Source organism: Rutidosis leptorrhynchoides, chromosome 3 (genome assembly GCF_046630445.1).
Source record: "Rutidosis leptorrhynchoides isolate AG116_Rl617_1_P2 chromosome 3, CSIRO_AGI_Rlap_v1, whole genome shotgun sequence".
NCBI lineage: Eukaryota > Viridiplantae > Streptophyta > Magnoliopsida > Asterales > Asteraceae > Rutidosis > Rutidosis leptorrhynchoides.
In genome coordinates this window covers 417711423-417727649 of record NC_092335.1, presented here as the reverse complement: position 1 = coordinate 417727649, position 16227 = coordinate 417711423, and positions in this window count along the sequence as shown.

Sequence of the window (16227 nt, the reverse complement as noted above, 5' to 3'; positions counted from 1 at the left end):
TTGATTTTAGTTTTATGCCCATGGGTTAATTGTCCTTTGTCCTGGATTATTTAATATGTCCGTCTGGTTTTTGTCCATAACAGTCCATCGGTCATAAATATAAAGTGCGAGTGTCCTCATCAAATTATTCTTATACCCGAAGTTAAATATTCCAACTAATTGAGGATTCGAATTGTAACAAGGTTTTAATACTTTGTTTAATGAATACACCAGGTTATCGACTGCGTGTAAACCAAGGTTTTACTACTTTGTTAACAATTACACCAATTACCCTTGAATGTAATTTCACCCCTGTTTTAATTATTCTAGTGGCTATTAATCCATTCCCGTGTCCGGTTAAATGAACGATTATTCGTACATATAAATACCCCGCCCATCGTGTCCGATTGAGTGTATATGGTAATTTATAGGGACGCCCAATTGTAAATCTTTATATTAACATTAACAAACTTTCATTTAGTTAAATAAATATAAAGCCCATTAATAGCCCATAGTCTAATTTCCACAAGTGTCGTTCTTTTGTCCAAACCCCAATTATGGTACAAAGCCCAATTACCCAATTTTAGTAATTAGCCCAACATCATGATTACTTCGTTTTAAATAAGCATAATAATAACTTAGCTACGAGACATTAATATAAAAAGGTTGAACATAACTTACAATGATTAAAAATAGCGTAGCGTTACACGGACAGAATTTCGACTTACACCCTTACAACATTCGCTAACATACCCTTATTATTAGAATTATAATTAAAATTAAAATTAAAATATAAATTATATATATATATATTTTTCGTATATATGAGAGAAGAGAGATTATAGATTATATTTTGCGATCAGAATTCGGTTGGCTTTATAGGGATTTTTGATTTTTGGGGCTCCGCGACTCGCGGTGAATTTTGCCTTCAAACTCCGCGAGTCGCGGAGTTTGAAATTCCAGCTCACATCTTGGAGTCTTTCTCTGCCGACGGTTTTTATTATATATATAATATATATATAATTAATATAATTAATTATATATTATATTATATTTATATACATAGTTAACTTGTAATTTTTAGTCCGTTGCGTCGAGCGTTGAGAGTTGACTCTGGTCCCGGTTCCGGATTTTCGAACGTCCTTGCGTACAATTTTATATTTTGTATTTTGCGTTTTGAATCTTGTACTCTTGTAATTTCGAGACGTTTCTTATCAATAATTAGAACCTCTTTGATTGTCTTTTGTACTTTTGAGCTTTTTGGTCGTTTGCGTCTTCAATTCGTCGAATCTGTCTTTTGTCTTCACCTTTTATTATTTAAACGAATATCACTTGTAAATAGAACAATTGCAACTAAAAGCTTGTCTTTCTTGAGGAATAATGCTATGAAATATATGTTCGTTTTTAGCATTATCATGTACCTTGATTCTTTCCTTCGCTATTCTGAAATATGGTAGTTCACAAGGAAGAGCTCAGGTGTAATACAAAGTATGTATCTAGGACATATGTAGTCGAGATGGAATTTGTCCCTCTTATTCGTTGAGAGTCAGATGCCTAAGGCCTGATAAAGTTAAATCTATAAGAGAGTGATCACTCTGTATCTCTTGGATTTAACATGACATCTAGGATGAAAGGATATAATGAAAAGATTCACCAATTCATATTTGAGATGGGAACTCGAAAGGGATGATGTTATTGAATGGTACAAAGTCATAACATATTGGGGGTGATGGACGGTCGTTAGGTGGTATCCATCACTTGCATTAATTTCTTATGTTTCTCGTGCAAGTGGGAGATTGAAGGTTCTTCGTATGCCCGAGAGACATATTAAATTAATGTGGCTAATGTGTTATGATCCAAGTCGGGTCATACCCAATAACAAGCTTACCGACACCTCATATGTATTTAATCTTAACGATTGGATCATTGATTAAATACGCGACACTTGAACTTTAAGAAAATGGCTTTCTTAAATTATTACTTGATGTATATATATATAAATTATGGAATAATTTATATGATATGGATTTAATTATTTATAGGTTAAATAATTAATTAATTATGTTACATTTTATAAAATAGGTTTTATAAATGATGTAAACATAATAAATAAAATGGAAGTTTTATAAAATGTATTTTATAAATTAAATGCAAGTTTTATAAAATGTATTTTTATAAAATAAAACCATTTTATTTAAAATTGGTAGTGGCCTTGGAGTTGTGCATACACATGCTAGAGATGACATTCCTTTGGCCATGCTTTTCCTTTAATCCATATACATGTTCCTTGACTTCTTTGAACACAACATACATGCAATATACTTCAAAAAAACTGCACCAAACTCTCCCAACTGCTGCTGTCCAGGCCGTGACATTTGGGGAAGAAAAGAGGGTTCAAATTTTGGTTTTTGCAAGTATAATTCAAGTGTTCATAAATCCTAACCAAAGTACAAGGTGTTGGTGGTTAGCTTGGGGTATAACAACTTGAGGTTTCATTCTTTTGGAGCTCCATTCATCATCATCATCTTCATCATTTACTACCTAGCTTAGAGAAGGTATAAACACTTTACTTGCTTGTAGTTTGTAAGCATATTTCATCACTTGATCCTAATTGGGATTTTAACTTTAATTGGTTAAAGATTAACAAGTTAATAAATGGTTATCTACATGCTTCCGCTTTGAATGATTCTTAAAAGGTTTTAAGTATTATGAAACTTGTTAAATCCCAACAGTTTTAATTCAATATCAGTTTACATATAACCCGAATATTTTCCTGACTTCATCTTCTTCATATAATAATCGATCAGGAACCCGTTTACAAATCAACAGAGATCAAAATTAATTAATAACGTGTTACTTAATAAATTTTAGGATTTAAAATAGGTACAAAAACGATTAGTAGGTGATCAAATTTATTAAAACAGAAAAGAAAAAAAAATCCTGCTGTTCGTAAAAATAAACTAAGAACTCAATATCTAATCTTGATTTTTGGAACGTTTTAGCCAAAAGTTTTAACACCAAGTATGTTTCAAATCACCTCTATAAACTATAAAAATTTCCAATTTAACTCAAATTGAAACAGCAAATTTGAATTTAGATGAAGAACATTTGTTGACTTTTAAAATTTTAAATTTTGACCTCAAAATTCAATTTGAATACCTGAAATTGGAGGTTGCAACTTTACTGAAAGTTTAAGAAGAAGAATCCTGATGAAACTGTATTATTAGATTTTTAACTTTCGTTCTAATTATTGAATTGGTTAAAAAGTGGAAGATACAGAGGTAGTAAAACGGGTGTTCTCCAGTTTTAAGTTTGAATTCAAAAATTTGCAAACTGTAAAAGGTAATTGAATTGGTTAGCTGATAATGTAGATCGTCTGGTGTCCTTTAACACTGATTTTGATCGATTTAATAATGGACGTGGTATCAATTTCTCAATCAGACAAATACAAGAACAGAACAAATAAATAAAAACAAGAGAAAATCGAATCTGTTATCTGATTTGTACTATGATCACAATGTGATATGAATTTTAGGAGACAAGAAGTACCAATCCAATATAATCGATGTTGATGTAAAACAGAATCAGGTATCTTTTATTGTATAAATATGTATGATTATTTTATTAATTATTAATACAAAAATAATACTGATAATTGGTATATATATATCAGTATAATATATCTGTTTTATATAACTGTATATACTTAATATTATCAGTATTTATATATATCGTATATATATGTATCTATATTTATATATAACAACTATTTAATAAATGGTTATAACTATAATACTTTTAATGTTATAATTAATATTAACAAAAAAAAATCTATAATAATATAATAGTAACAATAATAATAATATTATTAATGATATTGGTAATAATAGTTATAAAATTTATATTAATAATAATATTAATAATTATGACTCCCCGTACTAAATCAACATGTACAGACCATCAACAACAGGATCATTACAAGGTCAAACACTATATGCGTTTTCAAAATAAGTTTGCATTCATGAAAAAAGGTGACGTCACAACTAACGTCAAATGTTTTACATCAAAATTATGCTTCACTGAACAGAAGCAAGTGGTAATAGTACGTGACCCTTAGGTCGTTACAAGTTATAGTTCAAAAGTAATTAAGTTTGAATGCAAGATAAAGTAGTTCATGCGGAGATAACTCTAGAGCAGCGGGTGTCTACAGCAAGACAAGTACACAGCGAAAGCAAGCAAACCTTAAGCACCTGAGAAAAACATGCTTAAAAACATCAACACGAATGTTGGTGAGCTATAGTTTAAGTGTGATAGTAATGTAAGGTAGGCCACGAGATTTTAGTGCTACAAAGAGCGTTTCAAAACAGTAATCCAAATCCGTATGTTTAAGTATATGTTTAACCGTGGGCACTTGGTAACTAACTTAACGTTTATACCCCCTGAAAGTACACTTGACAAGTGCGTATGTTTACGAAGTATTAAACACCCGTTAAATGCTAGCGCGACTAGCCCGAGTGGGGATGTCAAACTCTATGGATCCATATCTAAGATTCTCGTTCACGGTTCAAAAACCAATGATTAAACGTTACCGAGCTAAAGGGAATGTTTCTACCGTTATATAACCCACACATATATAAAGTTTAAGTACTCGTGCCTAGTATGTGAAACATAAAATCCGCATGTATTCTCAGTTCCGAAAATAAGTTAAAGTAAAAAGGGAATGCTATAACTCACAATGATAAAGTAGCGGTAAAGTCGAGTCGGGAAATAAGCAAGTACGTAGGTCCGGAAAGTCCTCAACCTAAGTCAAATAGTACTAAGTCAGTAAATCATCCCAATAGGTTTAAAAATATGTAAATGAGGTCTTAAAGGTCATCATCATTCATCATCAAACAAAAGGTGTAAAGTAAGTTTCGTTCATGAAAAGAGTTTAAAACAAAGGCTGGGTTCGGTCAGTCACCACGGTCTCTAAACAAACTGAAAAGAGGTGAGACCAGTGGCCATTGCTCCGTCTATGAGTCCTTTAAGCGTGGTAAAAATCCCAGAAGCAAACTCGTCTTTATTTGACCGTGGCGACGGTCTAAGTGCAAGTAGGTCAGAATTTTCAGCACAACGTTAAAAGGACATAGGACGATTGGAGGGCCATAAATCCTAAACCGTAACTCGGATTAAGACGAGTCCTAAATGAAAAATTATCTAATCGAACAGAGCTATCTGAAAATCATAATTACAGTAGCTCAGGTCATACGGGTCAGACACAGAAATAGTAAAACAGTAGGGTCAGTAGGTTCCGGTGGTTCTTGGTGCTCGATGCTTATCATGGTTCTCATCCTTGATGCATATAGCTTCAAGTGTATAACTCGTTGATGTGTTTGCATCATCTTGACCAAGGTTTCACCATCATAACACTTGTATAAGTCCAAGACATGTAGCACAACTCATTTAAGTGTTGTAAGTGTTTTGATGAACCAAAGTTACATCAACGTCTTAGATTCAACACATACATGGAATGTAAAAGTAATATTATGTTAAAATCTTGAAAATAAACTTATAAAATCAAGATCTTGAGTTGTAGAACATAGTTCTTAGTTAGATCTTGAAGATCCTAGACCCAAAAGTCTAGATCTAACATAAGTGTACCAAGTTATAATTAAAGAAAGCTTACTTACATGTTCTTGAACTTTTAAAGTTAATTTTAGTTCAAGAAAGTATGAGATCAAAGTTAACTAGTAACACTTGACCAATTTTAACCAACAAACATGAATTTAAAGTGCATAATATAAGGAAATAAACTAAGTAAACTAGTAACTAGTTCATGGGTTGTTCATACTTTAAAGATTCAAACTAAAGTTTGATCTTTAAAAAAGTAAACTTTAAAGTTTACTAACATGAATTACAAGTATGCTTTCACAACACATGAACTTAAATCTTTCAAGATATTAAATGTAGAACATAAACTAGAAAGTTTAGTTCTTGTGTGTTCTTGGAAATACAAGATAAATGAAGAATCAACCTAAAGAGTTTGATTCTTTAATACTAGTAGGTAACAACTAACAAAGACAAGTAATAAAGTAACAACAATGAACAAGTAAACAACAAACAAATGATGATGAATGTGCATGTATGTGGTTCGGTTTTTAGGGAGAAAAGAAGAGAAAAAGAAGCTTTGTTCTTACAATATTTGAGAGAGAATGAGAGAAAGAAATGAGAGAAAATTCAAGTATTATTTTGTGTGTGTGTAAAAGTGAGGAAATGGAATGGAATGCAACTAAGTAGTAAATAAAATTTGAAAGTAAAAACACCTCCCCATGGCACTTAGGCCAACGGTTCCAAGAGCAAAAGGAGGGAGGGAAGTGTACACTAGGTTCTTACATGTAAAGGTCTCAAAAGTTGGTTAATAAGGGTGTTTTCATGGGAATGGTGTGTAACTAGATTCCATAAGTGTTTAATCAACTTAGTTAAGTTAGAAAGTGATACTTGCACGGCAGTAATGGGCTAACAAGTCCATTTAAGAAGTAGGGTGGGCTCATAAGTCCATTAGCACAAATAAAGTCCCAAGTTCAAGTAATTCTCAAGTTAATCCAATTAAAGCCCAAGTAATTAACTAATAACCATAGTTAATCAAAATGATTAATAAAACTTAATCATGAATGTAAATAATATCTGAAAATATTATTCGTGTAACGTACGTATGTCACAAAGACGTTTCGGGCAATTAAAGTCAAGTATGGTAACATGTAAATGTATAACAATACATTCATTTAAATCACAAGTATTAATAATAATAATTATTAATAATAAACATTGGTAAATCCAGGGTCTTTACATTACCCACCTGTTAAAGAAAATTTCGTCCTGAAATTTTAAGGAGTGACCAACAATGGTTCCGCATTTAAATAAGAAGGAGCGCATCAAATTTCCGCGAGACTCGTGGTTCAGAAGTGAGTTATTTACCTTGAAAGGTACTTCGGCGTACGAAAGTAAGAATAGGTACATGCCATAAATTCTCTTGTCCTAAGAGGTCAACAAATTGCTTTCGTTTCTGATTAACAGGAGTATGTCATCTGAATGTATATCCACAAAAGGAAAGATGGTGTGTTTAGCCTTACAGGCATCTTCAGTAAGTTGGATGCGTGAAATGCATCACGAATGATTTTAAGCTCATCTAAAACATTGAGCGTATATGTCGTAATATAAGCTGACAGGTAGAATGGAAAACATAGTGATTACAACCATGCGATTTGATGTCTGGATAGCGTTACCCACGGGTTTTACCAACCCCTTAATTTCGGAAGGAGACCATAGGCATAGGAAATCTGATATTAAGAACGTTTCATTCGAGTAAGTGAATCGAAGTTTTAGCTCAAAGTGACCAACCGGACTTGCAAGCCATAAATATTTGTAGTGTCTTCAGGATGGTCGGAATGGAAAAATGAAGGGTATCACCCATTTTACCACACTGTAGGTGAACTTATCCTTAGATGAAATGAAATCACAGTTATGTAATGTAACTTCATCCTTTCAGTTACATGTTGAAGTTAGGGTTAACGTTAACTAGAGCAACATACAGTTGCAACCAATGAAGGAAGCAATGTGTAGAGTAACCACATCAGTGTCGTAGATGTTTTAAGTAGTCCCCTCCCAAGGGATAACAAGATTCATAGGTTCTCAAAGTATCTTATATTACATTTCCGAAAGCAAGTTGCACGAAAGGTGTGGTCTTTGAACGAGAGTGAACTCTTTGAGCGGTTCGTTCTGAATTTATCCGTGTACTTAAGGGGGTGTGTGGATGAGAAGATACGTGAACCCTTGGTCCTAACGAATGATTTACTCCGAGTGAAAAGAATCTCTAAAAAGTGATTTCTTGTACCACAATATACTGATTCATAGAGATGGTGTTTACGAGGGTGTTGCGTTTAGCCGTGAAATTTAGAGAGTAGAAACTCACCTAGTGCTTTTCCTACAATGAGGTGACCACTGAGTGTACTCTGGAAAACTGATTTATCGACCCGCGTTTTTGTCATGTCTAGATTTAAAAAGAACATTTTATGGGTGCAAAGATTTTCTAATAAATTTTATAAAACCGCCATCCAAAGTGGTTCAAGAGTTTTTAACAAAGATCCTAATAGTAAGTTTCATCTCTAACAGAGGGCGAGAAAAAGTGTGATCCATACATGGTGTAGTCTAATACGAAAACCTTTAATAAAATCAACTGAGGGAGTTTTGAAAAGCAAAACCTTTAAACGTTTGTTGTGATAACATAAACGGAATGAAGTTCCTAGTGATTTAGAAGTAGGTACAACGTGTACCATTTTGCACAAAGCTATATGACTTAAGTTGAATAACTCGGTAAAGGAGCGGTTTTTAAATAATTTGAAGATATAAATTAGTATCAAAATAAGTAAGTATGAATTTGTACATATATGATTTTACAAATCGTATAAGTGACAGAAAAGTTTTTATTACTTTCAGTGTCTGTAAACCTTGTGAGGACCGCACAAATAAACAACTGGTAAAAAATTTTATAAACATAGTTTTTCTTTTCTTATTTCAAAGGTTGCGATTCGAAAAAGGTTGAGTGGAAATTTTTTTTTTTTTTTTTTTGGATCATCGGGTGACCAGTTACTAGGTAATGAAAACTAACGAATTAAATGTAGTTTTGATAATCATCAGGGCACAAATCTTTGGGCCAAAATATTTACGTGTGAAGCCGTTGCTAAAAAGTGAGGTACGAAGGATAGAGCACGAGGATGAGAGGTTAATTGTTTCTTGAATTTGCAAAATGCCAAACAGTTCGTGACTAGTATTAAAGTCGGAATAATGATGGTATTAATACCACTAACTGAGAATCCCTTAGAATGAGTCAGGACTTAGAGCTATGTAAGAAAGAGCATTGTTCCAACAGGTGTGGTAAAATAAATCCATGGGGTAACGCAATAGTTTTGAATGGTTTAAGTGTTAGCGGATGCCCGAAGGCCTTGCATGACGTGGTAGTTAGTGCCTTTATCACATGCACGTAGATCTCTCGATTTTGACGGTTATAAAGCCTTTACGATGAATTGGATACGAATAACACGAAAAGTTTTATATAATAAGCTACGAAAGTTTCTATAGAAATTGTTTATGGTGAGAATGTAAGAGAAGAAACGAAGTTCTTAGTAAATTAGGGTTATGTACAACGCGTACCGTTCAAAGTATAATATCTTTTGAATGAAAGATTTGACTTGTGAAAGTGAAAGTAAAGTTTCATATGTACTTGTTAAAAATAAGTAATTATTTACTTCATTTTATATAACGGGTACGATTTAAAAAAAATAAAAATTTGTATGAATGACAAACAAAATAAATTTATTTTTATAAAGCTTTGAGAGGATAGCACAGTAAAATAATGTGTGTAAAGTTTTGGGCAAACAAAATTTCATTTTTCGGAGGTTACAAGTTGGAAAAGATTGATGAGTATCGAGTAAAAGACTTTTGAAAATTTCAAGTGACATCTGAGCAAAAATGTTACGAGGTAATGAAAATTGTTGGATTTAAATGTGGTTGATGACTATTAGTAGGACATAAGTTCTTCAACCAATAATGCTTAAGTGTGAAGCTGTTGCTTACAAGTGAGGTACAAATGGGAGAGTATGAGGATGAGAATTAGCCACTCATTGATTTTTGGAAAATTTCAAATTGGTATGACTAATATCGAGGTAAGAAGGATGATGTGGTGGTTATCATCGAATAAGAAATTCCTCGAAATAAGTTAGGATTTAGAGTTGCGTAAGAATGAGTATCAAATGAGATTCTTGGGAAATCTTCAATATAAAATTTGAATTGCTGAAGTGACGGAATACAATTTCCTTTAAGTATCGCTGTGCAAGTTCGTCCATTGTATTGGTTTCTTTCATGGCTAGAAAGTGATCAGTTTTGGCGAGATGGTCAATAATAACCCAGATGATGTCCTAACCGCCTACCGTCTCTGGTAGTTAGTGATGAATTTCTTCCCATTTCCATTGTGGGATTTCGGGTTGTTGTCATGTAACTAATAAGGTTCAATTTTCGGGCTACATCTCTTCCCATAATAGTTTCACCATTCTTGTGAGGTATACGAATAAATTTTCCTCATTATAAATAAATTCCGCTTTCATCCTTGAAAGTCAGTCCGTTCCAACTATTTCATCATGTTTTCTAATTTGATGAGTATTAAGTTGATCTTAAAGTTCATTCCAACCAAATCTTATTATACTGCCGTGAAAAGTTTATCAATCTTCTCAAATAACATATGACTGTGTGTAGGTAACTAATCCTTTTCAACCACTACATTAAAACTTCCAAGTTTGGTTAATATGAGGTCATCTCCAAATGACCCACCTGTAAATCTTAAAGTACTACCTTAAATTATTCCTCTATCTTTCTCAGCTTACCATTTTCTTACCCTATAGAATACTTAACCCTCATGGTTGTTATTGGCTTATTGGTCATAACACTAAGGTTCCTGGATATAAGGTTTTTATCACTCCAGTATTAAACAACCTTGAGACAGTAAAACGTTGTGATGAAATGTACCCTAACTAAAATTAGGATCCATGCAAATCTCCATAACGATGATAACGATTGCTCTACCGCAAGTCAGTGCAAGGTTTTTCCTATTTGAGAACTTTTCCCTTAAATGTCTAGGGTGTCGATATCTATAATAAATTTTTGGGTTATCAATACTGCAATCAAGGCCCTTCTTGTACCGTATCTGGCCTACGTGGTTATTCCTTCCATACCTTTAACAGACTATAATGCGCATGCTCAAGTGATCCCTGCCAAAGTTTCCCCTGGATCACCTCATATTCCTCATGTAGTGACATTGGAACTTCTGCATGATTTACTTCAATATAATCACGCTGGTCTGGCGTCATTATATGGTCCATGTAACGTGATCACTTCCAATTATAAACAATTTCATCTAACGGTGCTTTATCTATGCCATCTCGAAACAGAATCTACATAACTAATCTCATAGTTTCTCGATGTGGGTGCATAGGTTCCGTAGATCATGCATTAATGCCTAAATGTCCCGAAGTTTCTTCAAAGGTTCGGATTCAGGTAACGTTGTTAGGTTCCTTCTAAATATTCAATTCGGGTCTCGCGTCGGGTTGTACATGTAGCAAGTAGTAATACGATGTGTTTGAGCATCAGTAGAAGATATTATGACCTTGTGAAAGGAGATGTCCCCCCGACTTATCCAATGTCTAGGAGTGTTAAGGACTTAAGTCCAAAAGTGTCGTTAGATCGTCGAGCAGTTGTAAAGAATGAAAGAGTTAAGTGACGGTCATGAAAGCGTACAAGGTATGTGTCAACTGAACAATCTTCTAGATTGCGTGAAGTAATGGTTCAATCTCTGGAACGGTGGAGCAGTAGTAACAGGTGGATTACACTACTAGTTCTTAGGGTTAGACGAGCGGGAAAGTAGTTCAGGAAAACATCTGAACCGGGGAGGATAGGTTCTCCAAATCGGTATAGCGAATAGTAGACATGTAGCAAGAGTGTAATCAGGCATATCAACTACAGCAGCCTAGATCGTTTACAGCAGCACGTAGTATGGCAATAGTAACAGTATCCTACCGAAGTAACATGCTAAAAGCAGATAGTAGCATGCAGTAGTGAGAGTAAGCAAAAGCATACAGCGAGTTTACATAGTAGTAAAAGGAAGCGGTAGCATGCAGTAAGTTCATACAGTGGTAGAAGTAAGCAGGGGCATGCAGTAGTATAACACAGTAGCATGCAGCAGGTTTCGCAGAAACAAGTAAACTAGCAAGTTGTAGATTAGTCCTATTAGTGAATCCTAGTTGGGTCGGTCCAGACTCACTAATGCATCCTAATTCCCTACAACCAATGCTCTGATACCAAAATGTGACGCCCCGTACTAAATCAACATGTACGGACCATCAATAACAGGATCATTACAAGGTCAAACACTATATGCGTTTTCAAAATAAGTTTGCATTCATGATAAAATGTGACGTCATAACTAACGTCAAATGTTTTACATCAAAAGTATGCTTCACTGAACAGAAGCAAGTGGTAATAGTACGTGTCCCTTAGGTCGTTACAAGTTATAGTTCAAAAGTAATTAAGTTTGAATGCAAGATAAAGTAGTTCATGCGGAGATAACTCTAGAGCAGCGGGTGTCTACAGCAAGACTAGTACACAGCGGAAGCAAGCAAACCTTAAGCACCTGTGAAAAACATACTTAAAAACGTCAACACGAATGTTGGTGAGCTATAGTTTAAGTGTGACAGTAATGTAAGGTAGGCCACGAGATTTCAGTGCTACAAAGAGCGTTTCAAAACAGTAATCCAAATCCGTATGTTTAAGCATATGTTTAACCGTGGGCACTTAGTAACTAACTTAACGTTTATACCCCCTGAAAGTACACTTGGAAAGTGCGTATGTTTACGAAGTATTGTACACCCGTTAAATGCTAGCGCGACTAACCCGAGTGGGGATGTCAAACCCTATGGATCCATATCTAAGATTCGCGTTCACGGTTCAAAAACCAATGATTAAACGTTACCGAGCTAAAGGGAATGTTTCTGCCGTTATATAACCCACACATATATAAACTTTAAGTACTCGTGCCTAGTATGTAAAACATAAAATCCGCATGTATTCTCAGTTCCCAAAATAAGTTAAAGTAAAAAGGGAATGCTATAACTCACAGTGATAAAGTAGCGGTAAAGTCGTGTCGGGAAATAAGCAAGTACGTAGGTCCGGAAAGTCCTCAAACTAAGTCAAATAGTACTAAGTCAGTAAATCGTCCCAATAGGTTTAAAAATATGTAAATAAGGTCTTAAAGGTCATCATCATTCATCATCAAACAAAAGGTGTAAAGTAAGTTTCGTTCATGAAAAGAGTTTAAAACAAAGGCTGGGTTCGCTCAGTCACCACGGTCTCTACACAAACTGAACAGAGGTGAGACCAGCGGCCATGGCTCCATCTATGAGTCCTTTAAGTGTGGTAAAAATCCCAGAAGCAAACTCGTCTTTGTTTGACCGTGGCGACGGTCTAAGTGCGAGTAGGTCAGAATTTTCAGCACAACGTTAAAAAGACATAGGACGATCGGAGGGCCATAAATCCTAAACCGTAACTCGGATTAAGACGAGTCCTAAATGAAAAATTATCTAATCGAACAGAGATATCTGAAAATCATAATTACAGTAGCCCAGATCATACAGGTCAGACACAGAAACAGTAAAACAGTAGGGTCAGTAGGTTCCGGTGGTTCTTGGTGCTCGATGCTTATCATGGTTCTCATCCTTGATGCATATAGCTTCAAGTGTACAACTCGTTGATGTGTTTGCATCATCTTGACCAAGGTTTCACCATCATAACACTTGTATAATTCCAAGACATGTAGTACAACTCATTTAAGTGTTGTAAGTGTTTTGATGAACCAAAGTTACATCAACGTCTTAGATTCAACACATACATGGAATGTAAAAGTAATATTAAGTTAAAATCTTGAAAATAAACTTATAAAATCAAGATCTTAAGTTGTAGAACATAGTTCTTAGTTAGATCTTGAAGATCCTAGACCCAAAAGTCTAGATCTAACATAAGTGTACCAAGTTATAATTAAAGAAAGCTTACTTACATGTTCTTGAACTTTTAAAGTTAATTTTAGTTCAAGAAAGTATGAGATCAAAGTTAACTAGTAACACCTGACCAATTTTAACCAACAAACATGAATTTAAAGTGCATAATATAAGGAAATAAACTAAGTAAACTAGTAACTAGTTCATGGGTTGTTCATACTTTAAAGATTCAAACCAAAGTTTGATCTTTAAGAAAGTAAACTTTAAAGTTTACTAACATGAATTACAAGTATGCTTTCACAACACATGAACTTAAATCTTTCAAGATATTAAATGTAGAACATAAAGTAGAAAGTTTAGTTCTTGTGTGTTCTTGTAAATACAAGATAAATGAAGAATCAACCTAAAGAGTTTGATTCTTTAATACTAGTAGGTAACAACTAACAAAGACAAGTAATAAAGTAACAACAATGAACAAGTAAACAACAAACAAATGATGATGAATGTGCATGTATGTGGTTCGGTTTTTAGGGAGAAAAGAAGAGAAAAAGAAGCTTTGTTCTTACAATATTTGAGAGAGAATGAGAGAAAGAAATGAGAGAAAATGCAAGTATTATTTTGTGTGTGTAAAAGTGAGGAAATGGAATGGAATGCAACTAAGTAGTAAATAAAATTTGAAAGTAAAAACACCTCCCCATGGCACTTAGGCCAACGGTTCCAAGAGCAAAAGGAGGGAGGGAAGTGTACACTAGGTTCTTACATGTAAAGGTTTCAAAAGTTGGTTAATAAGGGTGTTTTCATGGGAATGGTGTGTAACTAGATTCCATAAGTGTTTAATCAACTTAGTTAAGTTAGAAAGTGATTCTTGCATGGTAGTAATGGGCTAACAAGTCCATTTAAGAAGTAGGGTGGGCTCATAAGTCCATTAGCACAAATAAAGGCCCAAGTTCAAGTAATTCTCAAGTTAATCCAATTAAAGCCCAAGTAATTAACTAATAACCATAGTTAATCAAAATGATTAATAAAACTTAATCATGAATGTAAATAATATCTGAAAATATTATTCGTGTAATGTACGTATGTCACAAAGACGTTTCGGGCAATTAAAGTCAAGTATGGTAACATGTAAATGTATAACAATACATTCATTTAAATCACAAGTATTAATAATAATAATTATTAATAATAAACGTTGGAAAATCCAGGGTCGTTACAATAATAGTAATATTAATTATAATAATACTGATATTTTTAATGATAATACTAATATTAGTAATAATAATACTATAACATTTTATATATATATATATATATATATATATATATATATATATATATATATATATATATATATATATATAATTCATATTTATAGATTATATTTAAATTAATGTTAATAACACTAGTATTGATATTAATATTAAGGGTAATAACAATATTGTTATAACAAATATTCTTAATTTATAAGTATTACATATTATAGATTATGTAATATAATTATATAATATATTATATAATAATGAGTATTATATATTTTAATATTAATAACATCTAATCATAATAAAGATATAACAAGTTACATGTTTCTATTTTCATATTAAAATACTAATATTACTAATACTAATATTAACGAAAGTAATAATAATATTACTATAACAACTATATTTCAACTTGTTAATAATCTATTACTAGTTATGTAATATTTAATAATCATATATTTAATATTTATTATTTATACATTTTAATGTATTACAATTATATATATCCTTATCAATTATATATAACAATCATATATATTTATATATAGACTTATTTTAAATTACACTTAATTATTTGGTATCTTATTTTACATATTTAATTCAAATGCTTAAATTATATTTTATAATTTTAAATTAATATACATATACTTACATTTACATATACATATTTATTTACAAACAATTATTCGTGAATTATCGGGAATGGTCAAAAGGGCAAATGCATTCATGTAACTGTTCCAAAGTTTTCGAGACTCAACATTACGGAATTTGCTTATCGTGTCGGAAACATGTAAAGATTAAGTTTAAATTTGGTCGAAAATTTCCGGGTCGTCACAACAAGAATTTCTAATATTAATAAATCATAAACATCGAACAAGAATATTATTATAAATTAATAAAAGAAAGAATAGATATTACCGAATAATATCGGCAGAATAACACTTGTATTTCTTCATAATATCCATAGCGTTACAATGCTTGATAGCTTCTACTACTAACTACATACTAATCTTATATTGATCACTAGAGAGCGACAATAGAGTGATAATTACATTTCCTAATCTCTGTACCTTTCTCTCTCTAGAATCTAGAGAGAGAACTAATCTCCCACTGATTACTAGAGAGCGACAATAGAGAGATATTTAGAGAGAGAAGTGAGAAAGGTGTGTGTTGAAATGAATGCAAAATGCTCTTTAAATAGGCAAAATTTTCTTCGCATACGGCTGGCAGGCCATTTGGCAGACCGTATGGCAAGCCGTTTGCTGGATCGTAACTTGTCTTTCACCGTTTTTGCTCTAGAATATTCGTTTTAACTCCGTTTCTGACGGTTCTTGCACCTACGAGTTCGTAATTAAATATCCTACAACATGAGATCAAGTAAAAAAAATAAAAAAAATAAGTTATTTAAACGTGAG